This window comes from Bos grunniens, chromosome 3, assembly GCF_055505025.1.
Source record: "Bos grunniens cultivar Pamir isolate PY7600 chromosome 3, Bosgru_T2T1.0, whole genome shotgun sequence".
Classification (NCBI taxonomy): domain Eukaryota; kingdom Metazoa; phylum Chordata; class Mammalia; order Artiodactyla; family Bovidae; genus Bos; species Bos grunniens.
In genome coordinates this window covers 65,277,268-65,287,792 of record NC_141167.1, presented here as the reverse complement: position 1 = coordinate 65,287,792, position 10,525 = coordinate 65,277,268, and positions in this window count along the sequence as shown.

The window sequence follows — 10,525 nt, the reverse complement described above, 5'->3', positions numbered from 1 at the left end:
CTGAAGAATTCAGTCATCATGTATCAAGTGGCAAATAATTGGGGAATCTGGATATAAATTCCTAGTTCTGGAAGGTCACAATCAATGGAGTGTTTCTACATTGTTTTGGAATGCAAAGTTGACCATGATACTCCATTTAACATCTTCAGTGACTGCTCATTGATTTCAAGATAAGAATCAAAATTCAGATTAGACTCAGCTGAGCTTTGCAGGACCACACTGGGCTGAGGTCTCTGTTCCACCTCCATATGTGTGGTATCAGAACCACAGAGGTCCCATCTCTTCTTCACTAGTAGATACTCTCATATCTCTGTGCTTTTGTGGATGCTGATGCATCTCCCAGGAATGCTCCCTACTTTTTCTGCCTGCTGCGTGTCTCCTCATTTTTCAAGGCTTACCTCAAAAGATATCCCATCCCCTCTACATAGCTTTCCTTAATGCCTTTAGGTAAGGTTATTATGATTCGTCTCTTTACCTGTTTGTTGCTCTTTCCCACAACAACTTCAGCTTTTGGAGGGGAGCCACTGTATAGTACTAGTTAAATCACCAATGCCCGGCAGAATTATGCTCTGGGAAGAGTGATCTGCACGTAGCACCCACTGCCCTCCAGAGCTGTAAGCCTTAAATGCTGCCAAGAGGAAGCCACCCATGCTAAGCTCTGGCTCCTCCAGCAAACTTCAACTAGAGTAGCCTTGCTTTCAACTGGTGACATTCTTAGGCTTCCATAGAAGCACACATTAGGCACATTTTTATAAGTGGCTAGATGGACAGATGGGTGGATGGATGGATCCATGGTTGTTAGGGTTCAAAATCTTAGAATTCAAGCCAATTGAACAAATTCACAAGTGTTTCTTAAGCACTTACATAGAGTATTTCAGCACGACCTAAAGAGGTATCTTCAGTTCAGTTCAGTTCAGTCACTCAGTTGTGTCTGACTCTTTGCAACCCCATGAATCGTAGCACGCCAGGCTTCCCTGTCCATCACCAACTCCCGGAGTTCACCCAGACTCACGTCCATCGAGTCAGTGATGCCATCCAGCCATCTCATCCTCTGTCGTCCCCTTTTCCTCCTGCCCCCAATCCCTCCCAGCATCAGAGTCTTTTTCAATAAGTCAACTCTTCGCATGAGGTGGCCAAAGTACTGGAATTTCAGCTTTAGCATCATTCCTTCCAAAGAAATCCCAGGGCTCATCTCCTTCAGAATGCACTGGTTGGATCTCTTTGCAGTCTAAGGGACTCTCAAGAGTCTTCTCCAACACCACAGTTCAAAAGCATCAATTCTTCGGCGCTCAGCCTTCTTCACAGTCCAACTCTCACATCCATACTTGACCTCAGGGAAAACCATAGCCTTGACTAGACAGACCTTTGTTGGCAAAGTAATGTCCTGCTTTTGAATATGCTATCTAGGTTGGTCATAACTTTCCTTCCAAGGCGTAAGCGTCTTTTAATTTCATGGCTGCAGTCACCATCTGCAGTGATTTTGGAGCCCCCCCCAAAAAAAGTCTGACACTGTTTCCACTGTTTCCCCATCTATTTCCCATGAAGTGATGGGACCAGATGCCGTGATCTTAGTTTTCTGAATGCTGAGCTTTAAGTCAACTTTTTCACTCTCCTCTTTCGCTTTCATCAAGAGGCTTTTTAGTTCCTCTTCACTTTCTGCCATAAGGGTGGTGTCATCTGCATATCTGAGGTTATTGATATTTCTCCTGGAAATCTTGATTCCAGCTTGTGCTTCTTCCAGTTCAGCATTTCTCATGATGTACTCTGCGTGTAAGTTAAATAAGCAGGGTGACAATATACAGCCTTGATGTACTCCTTTTCCTATTTGGAACCAGTCTGTTGTTCCATGTCCAGTTCTAACTGTTGCTTCCTCACCTGCATACAGATTTCTCAAGAGGCAGGTCAGGTGGTCTGGTATTCCCATCTCTTTCAGAATTTTCCACAGTTTATTGTGATCCACACAGTCAAAGGCTTTGGCATAGTCAATAAAGCAGAAATAAGGAAGTAAATAATTCAATGTCCACTTGGAGTCTGGGATTAGGTAGCAAGTCAAGTTTAAAAAAAAATAAATTACATTATAAGTTACATTTAAAAATAACAAGGAATTCCAGAGCCAAACAGTAGTATTACAAATCCTACAGGCAACTTTTGAGGCTGAAGCAGTAGATGCAATTCTAAGCTGAAGTAAGGAGGGCTAGTGATTTTCTAAATAATGTTTTAAGTAATGTACTATTTTTAACTTGCCAAGTACTTTTCCATAGATAACCTTCTCTAAAATTCACTATTGCCTTGCCTTGAAAGTATTCTTCCGCTTGCTTTAAGGGAACATGAAGGGAAGTAGAATTATTATTATTATTACAATAGCAGTAAATAGAAAAGTTAAGTGACAAGCCCAAATTTTCATAGCTAGAGAACAGAAGAGCCAAGAAAGAGGAATTCACATCTGTCCACCAGAGGATGGTCTATGTTTTATGGAGCCTAAACCATATACAACTGGAGCGGGAGAGTTTCTTCAAAGCAAGAAAACATTATTAAAAAAATGGATTAGAAAGCAAGTATTTATTTAGAATGAGAAAGAAATCACAACCTAATTTTAATTAATTGTTTGACATACATTGATGTTGCTTTTCTTCCCTGTACATTTTTAGCTGTGTACTTTGGTCAGATTTCCAGCCCTAGGGTTTAGCCAGTATTTGTCTGTCAATACCAAAGTTATGGTAACCAGTTAGCTTAAAAACAAAGCCATAAGACTGGAATAAGAATCGGACTTCTGTTAAGCTGCGTGGAAGTTCAGAACATCCTGCAATATTCATTTATGACCTTACCTGTGTGTGTTAGTTGCTCAGTCATGTCCAACTCTTCGCGACACCATGGACGGTAGCCCACCAGGCTCCTCTGTCTGTGGAATTCTCCAGGCAAGAATACTGGAGTCATTTGCCATTCCCTTCTCCATATGACCTTACCTACTCCCTTCCTTAAAGAGCAGTCAGGTATGAGCACAACTTAAAACTGAAAAAAATTTGTGTTTGAGGAGTCACGAAATAGTCCTTCAGATAATCAGAAAGTCTGTGTGCTGGGGTTATGGAGGAAGAGGTCATCTTATTCAGATCCACCTCATTCCACAATCAGTGTTAACCAAAACAGTTTCTCCTTAATATCAGTTATCATGCTATGTCTAGTTCTAAACATGGCCATGGCATGCAGACAGTACACCAACCATATCTGGTGAGTGAATGAATGAAAGAATGGCAGGACAGTGTTTCATATTAAAGACCATCATCTGGAGCCGTGATGCTGAAGCGCTGGTTCCTGTGGTCCAGAGAGAATATTGAGGAGGATTCTCTGATAGCTGCTGGAAAGAGCTCCCCCATCATTATCTAAGAAGTAGGACAGTTTATACAGAGAACAGAAGCAGCAAGGAGGTAGTGGGGTCAGTCAGTAAAACAGCAGGAGTTTCTGGGACTTGAGCTTCCCTGGTGGCTCAGATGGTAGAGAATCCACCAGCAATGCGGGAAACCTGGGTTTGATCCCCGGGTTGGGAAGATCACTTACACTTCCCTGGGTTGGGAAGTTCACTTACACCTAGCCATACCCTAGACAATTTCTTCTTTTCATGGCATAGAAAACTGAGTCTTTGCTACATGGCCAGATACCACTATTGATTTCACTGTAAATTTTTTGTTGATTTTATAAGACAAGCTGCTCTGGTTTGCTTTCTGTGCCTCCATTTTATTTTTCAGCTTTCATAACCGTTTGTCAATTGATAGTAATTATCATAAGCCCTGGAGAGCTGGTAATATTGCTAACAACCCCATATGCATGTGTGCTAAGGTGCTTCAGTCATGTCCAACTTTTTGCAATCCTATGGACTATAGTCCACAGGCTCCTCTGTCCATGGGATTATCCAAGCAAGAATACTGGAGTGGATTGCCATGCCCTCCTCCAGGGGATATTCCTGACCCAGGGATAGAACCCTTGTCTCAGGCATCTCCTGCATTGGCAGGCAGGTTCTTTACCACTAGCACCACCTGTGAAGCACAACAGCCCTGTATATATATCCACAGTAGAAAAAGGCATTTTGTAAAGTTTGGAGACAGAGGAGTTCTCTCTTTCCTCTCTCATCATTGGTACTCACTGCAGTCATGCACTTTGGATGCTAAGCCTCCGCCCAGATCTTTTAGTTAGTTATCCTACATGTATAGCATCTCCCGCCGACTTTGGCCATCACCTCCCAAATTACTTCACAGGTAACCACACTGGTTCTAATACCTATATAGTTGGTTCAGTTTTTGGTCTTACATCTATATTTTTTTCCAGCCATGTGACTGCAGCTCTTCTGGGGCTCAGGATAAGGAATACTGCTTTATGTCTCACATTCGTCTCTTTCCAGAAAGTTCAGTTACTAACCCAGTTCCATACCAAGAGTTTTTCATCTTGGTTACCCTTCTGAGCACCTTTCTAATTCTTCTCCAGTATATATTTTCTGTAATATGATATTTGTGTGGGAGCCTAATCATAGGGTTGCTATGCTCTGACCTTTGGTGTTCAAATCATTTTGTGAAATCTGCTGCCTGGCCTTTTCACTTTCAGTTTTCCGTCATTACTTCCTTCCGTTATTTTGCTTCGTTCACATCTGTGTTTGCTTATTGTGCACCCAAGTATGTCAGATATTTCAATGGCAAAAAGAAAATACACAGACACACCATCATTTTCTTTTCTGAGTTATCATAAGGTAAGATCCCTAAACAGACTTCAGCGTACTCTACAGAAGATGATTATAAAAATAGGACAATCAGTCATGGTGAAAACTCAATGAACTTCATAATGAACTAGGCTGGCCTGAACACAAGGAGAGAAAGGGCATTATTAAGATCTTTTTTTGACATTTTCCAGTGCTCTTGTAATTTATCCACCTAATCTTTGCTGGACAATGTGTACTAGCCTTTCAGATTCTAAAGCACTTTGCAGAGCTTTGAAACACTCTTCAAACTTTATAGTTGTTGTTCAGTCTCAAAATCATTACGACTCTTTGTGACTCCATGGCCTGCAGCATGCCAGGCTCCTCTGGCCTCCACTATCTCCCAGAGCTCTCTCAAATTCTTGTCCATTGAGTCAGTGATGCTATTTAATCATCTCATCCTCTGCCGCCCCCTTTTCCTTATGCCTTCAATCTTTCCCTTTATAGTTATTGGTCAGTATTTATCTCTCCTCCAATAAAACTATGGATAAACACAAGGAAGACAAGGAATTCATCTGCTTATTTGCACACCAGTTCTAGAAAGATAGTAGGTCCTCTATGCATATTTGTTGGAAGTATAATGAGTGAATCTCACCTTATTCTTTTCATTGGCCATTCATCTTCAAAATGGACCTTTTCTGTTTAATATATTCTTTGTTCTAACTCATCTTCTCTTCTCTTCATTCTTAAACTTGTAGTGCTTCCTGACCTCCACTTCAATCTTATTTTTTACTTTTGTATTGGCTTTCAATTTCAGAGGCATCATAATGTGTTTTCCTCCCATTACTCTCTACCTTTCTATGGCTTTTGAACAGTTTGCTTTCCCTAGTGAAGGTGGATCTGGGCCTTTTGGAATATGGAATAGAATTAGGGGTGCCACTTTGAGACAAATAATTCAAAATTATAATGTACAATTCAAAGCAGATTCATGAGAATGGGGGGTTAGCCTCTGCCCACTGAACACTTTTTGGTTTGTTTTCCATAGATGCTGCAGGTGATGTGAAGACACTGAGAATAATTCTGAAAGCAAAACAAATTTAATTTAAAAAATAAACAGAATAAGGAGATAAAAGTGCTATATAGGTAAAGGAGTTGTGGTGATAGTTAAGCAGAACTAGGGATGAAGGATAAATTTAGGAGTTGGGAATTTGGGGGTTAACATCAGTGTGGCTCATGAAAATCGATTATAGCATAGTTGGTAACAGCTTCGGATTTATAAAGGCTTGGATATCACATTAGCCCTGTGACCTCAAGTAAACTACTTAACCTCTCTGTTTATTTGTAAAATGCCACAAAGGGTCTCTGTAATGTTTAAACTGGAGGATATGTGATGAAGTAGTTCACACAGTGCTCAACAAACAGCAGTTGTTACTGTTAATGGTTTCTTCAAACCATAAGAAAGACCTTTGTCTAGGAATTGCAAAAAGAAAGAGCAAAGCAGGAGGGGAAAAAGCAGTGTTAACTAAACCAACTTCCAATTTCCCTGGCATTATTCTACCTTCCACATTATCCAGCCACCACTATGCACCAGGAGCCATGAAAACAATAGAGTGTCTAGCTCTTGAAGGCCCCAGTTCAGTGAATGAAGTGAAATGCTTGCATTCAGCAATGACTACTGTCCCCAGTCAGTGCAGATGAGTCACAGCAGATTAGCTGGAACGATAACACTGGCAGCACATAGCAAGCCTCTCAAAACAGCATCAACCAAATGGATAGGGTTCACTTTGCCCAGGCCATGATGAACTTGCTCTGGGGGCCTTTCACTATTAGACACTTGGCTATTGATGCTCTGACCGGAAAACTCAAGGAAAAGCTTCGGCTTGGTCCTGTGGTTTCTCTGGGGGAGAATGGAGAAACTGGAGAGGCCCATTTTTCTAAAGCAGTTTGCCTCCAAGCTGCAGACTATATCATAACGGTAAAATGATAAACACTGATGGTTACCAACCCACATTTGCATCTATATTCATAAAGCAGAATGCATTCTATGTGGCAAATCCAGCACCATTGTTTATGATTTCTTTGTGCAACATGAAACAGGGAACTGAACAAATAATCTTCCCCTAATGTTTAATGTTTAGGCAAAGCTCTTGTTTTTTGCTTTTAGACATGCTTAAAATGTTCAAAAGTTCTGCTAAACACTATTTCTTCTTGAAATACAATATTTTGAACTCTATTATTCCACCTTCATCTGCTCCCCATGTAATCTCATAGTGTAGAGTAATTTAAAAGAAATATTGTTCCTCTGTGACTTTCTTGTTCTAACTTAAGACCAAGTTCTGGGCTATTGTCAAGTTTTAAGAAAACTGCCTCAAAACTCTGAATACTTAGCTGTATTCACCACAAATATTTTGTAATGTGCTTTTTTTTTCAAGTACTAAACCCTAGGTAGCCCATCCTACCCATTTGTCTAAACATTGACTCCACAATTCAAAGGTTATTTTAAATGACCAAGATGAAGCTTGATTATATGAAGCATTTCTCCCTATTTTGTGCAAACCCTGGAGGCTTGGTTTGTTCTGGCTCACTTCTGAAGAATCAGTCTTAAGGAGATCAAAGCAAGCATGGAAGTCTTCCAGGTAAAGCTCTCATCCTCACATGGACAGTGCGTGCTCAGGCTAGTCCAGAGTTCTCTGACCTCTCCATGAGCAATTTGGTGTTGAATTTCTGATGTCATCCTGGGATCTACTATGTGTGTTATGCTTTGGTTTGTAACAAGCCTATGTATTTTAGACTTCTGCATATATTGGAGTGGAATTTCTGAGCCTATTCCAGGTCTACTCTAGAATTAAACTAATTTTATAACATGGCAGGTTATGGCAAGAGTAATTCGATATGAACTAATAATAATTCATCTCCATATTTCTGACTACCATCACTTCAGAAGGTGGGATTTCTTGCCTGTTCCATTTAAAATTCCATTTCTTTTGTTTCTTCCATCTGTATTACCTTTTCTGAATCTTAAATTATAGCATGTCTTCAAATGTTTGTGTCATCAATATGTATCTGCTTTTAATATATAACATTGAAAATTATATTGCTATGTAACTATGGATGTCACATATCTGATCATCAAAGAGTGAAAGGGATAAAAGAATGTGTAGCTTTGGCCAGACATGCCACAAGATGAAGCATCACTAGGTTGCTCTTAGTTTTTGAAGGTAGGACTCCTTTTTAAACAGGGTAGAAGAAGCTGTCTTTAAATGCATGGCCAGCCACCAAGGCAAAGCATGACGGATGCCGTTTAAATGGAGATCGTATCTCTGCAACAGCCAGTAAACTTTTTTTGGAAAGAAGTGTTCATCGAGGACTTAGCATCAACTTTGTATGTAAATGTATACTAAAAATAAACTATGCATTATGGATGATAGGTACATGGCTCTGTCTCAAGGATTTTGCAGACTAGTTGGAAAGCAAGTCCCTTACCTACAAAACATTTCATCCAAACGTCCATGTTCATTTCCAACCAATGTGTTGTGCTGTTTTTTTTTTTCCCTACAAGAGCCTCCAGACTAGCTGTCGGGGTGACAGACACTCTGCCTTATCACTAGCTCCATGTAGACCAACATATGGAAAAGTAAAAAAAGGATCTGCAGCCCAAACAATGTGCTTCTGTTGCTTGTTTCAGAGTGTTCTGTTGGGCTGGTGCTCTAGCTGTCCCACTGATAATGTTTTCTGGTCCTAAAAATGATGAAACCAAACATAAGTTAGAAAAGTATCCAAGAGGAACAAAGGAAAATGTGGAAAATATCTGTTGTCTCAAATGATATGTTTTCATTTGATTTCATTGAAAATGTTTGCAGATCTATGTTATTTGAAATGTATGGCTCTCCCTTGAAAAATGTAACTTTCAGTATAGGCACAGTCCCCAGTAAAGAACTATAGGGGTTTCACTGGGTGACAAGTTAACCCAAAGTGACTGTTTTTGAGAATGTTCTCCCAGCATTTTCAATATTTAGCACTATAGATTCGCTTCTGCTTTTCCTCTGTTTCTGTGTATTTGGCCTCTGCCTCTACATTTAGTATGTAGATCAGTCCTTATAGCCCTGGACCCAAACTAGGATTCCCTAGTTCTAGGCTGAAAAGATGTTCTCCATTCCACTATTTGGCTCCCCATCCTGAGCTTTGGGCCATGCCCTGTGCACTTGGCAGAAAGCATCCAGGACTATCTCCATACTCAGATGGTTCTCCAGGAAGGTAGAGAGGTTGACACCCTCAGGAACATTTTAATTTGGTTTTTAAGACTCCAACTTGTAAGTGCAGCTCACTGTTTGTGGTCTGCATTGCACTTTTCTGAGCACTGCTTAGGTAAGTGGAAATTCTTTCTCTGGCAAAGAAATTCTGATCCCATCCTTTGCCCCATTGCCTGAGAACACTGGCACAGACAAGAGAGGTGCTGAGCACAGATGAGCAGCTTTTGAGAAATCTGAAGGGGGCCAAGATGACAGCCTCATACATGGACAGTCATGGCAGAAGGATATTAATTATCTATAAGTACAACATTTCTATGCACATACTCTCCACCTGCTGGGTCTAACTCTGTGACACTCTGCCTTTCCCCACTGTGGGAATCTCTTAAAGGCATCGTCCTTAGGAATGGTCTTTGAGTACTTGCAATGTGAGAACATTCTGAGAGGGACTGGACATCAAAAGGAGAAAAGACAGATCTTTTAGACGCTAGAGACTCACAGAAAGAATTAAACCCAAAAGCTGAGATACAAAGAACATTTTGTTTAGTGCCATTTCAGTGATGAAAATAATACACTCTATGTGATTTTAGAAAAGAAGTTGTACTTTGGTCTGGCAATGTGAATGTCTTAGATTAGGCCATTAAGTTCCTGGGGACAAGAATTGTGGTCCAGTGCAATGGACCCTGGTGTGGAAAGATTTCAAAAGGCTAAAAACAATAAGGTTTTTTAAGTAGTGGATTGCTTTCTAGTTGGAGTTGCATGCACTTTCTCACAGAAGTAAGAAACTAGAATATAGAAGCAATCAGCCCTGTCTCTAAGTGTGTTAAGTCATGTAGATGAAGCTGCTGCGGCCCTTGTTTGCACAGGAAAGCTTGATAGATAAGAAAAAACACTGAGGCTGCAGGCTCCTGCTTTGAACTGAGCAGATGTGAGATGTGCAAAGAATGTTACAAGCCCCCTGCTTTGACACAGATAAGAGAAACAGAGAGAAGATAGAGCCCTGGGTCGGAAGGCAGAGAGCCTCGAGAAAAGGCAATTCCCATGCATTTCAACCCGTGAAGGCTTCTAGCAACCTGGATGTGAGAGAGTCAGGGAGAGGAAGGGTCCCAGTGAGAACTGTAGTTTCAGACAAAGGAGAGAGATACATAACGATGCAGGAAAAAACAGGAAACTTGAGAATCAACTGCTCTTCTAGGAGAATCCTTTTCACCTGGAGACCTCATACCCCTAAAGAGAATGTAAACTCCACACTTTCTGAACCACCATCTGTGTCTCCAGCCATTTCCATTCTGGCTGCAGACTAATAAACTCATAAACCCGTGGTGCTTGATTGACCTGTGGGTTCTTGGTAAAATTTGATTGCATTGAAATTGAGTTGCTAATCCTCCAGAAAGTGACCCAGGGTTGACTCTACTCCTTCAGATTGTATAAAAGGATTCAGTATCCCCAGAATCATACACATTTTTAAGTGAACCCAGGGGCCAGGGAATGTTGGTGCTTTGTGTCAGTTTGGGGAGGCTGATGTGTTCTGGGAGATATAAATTCTTCAAACATTAAGTTTGTCTTGTTCTTGCCAAAGCACGATAGCAAAGTCTTTAGT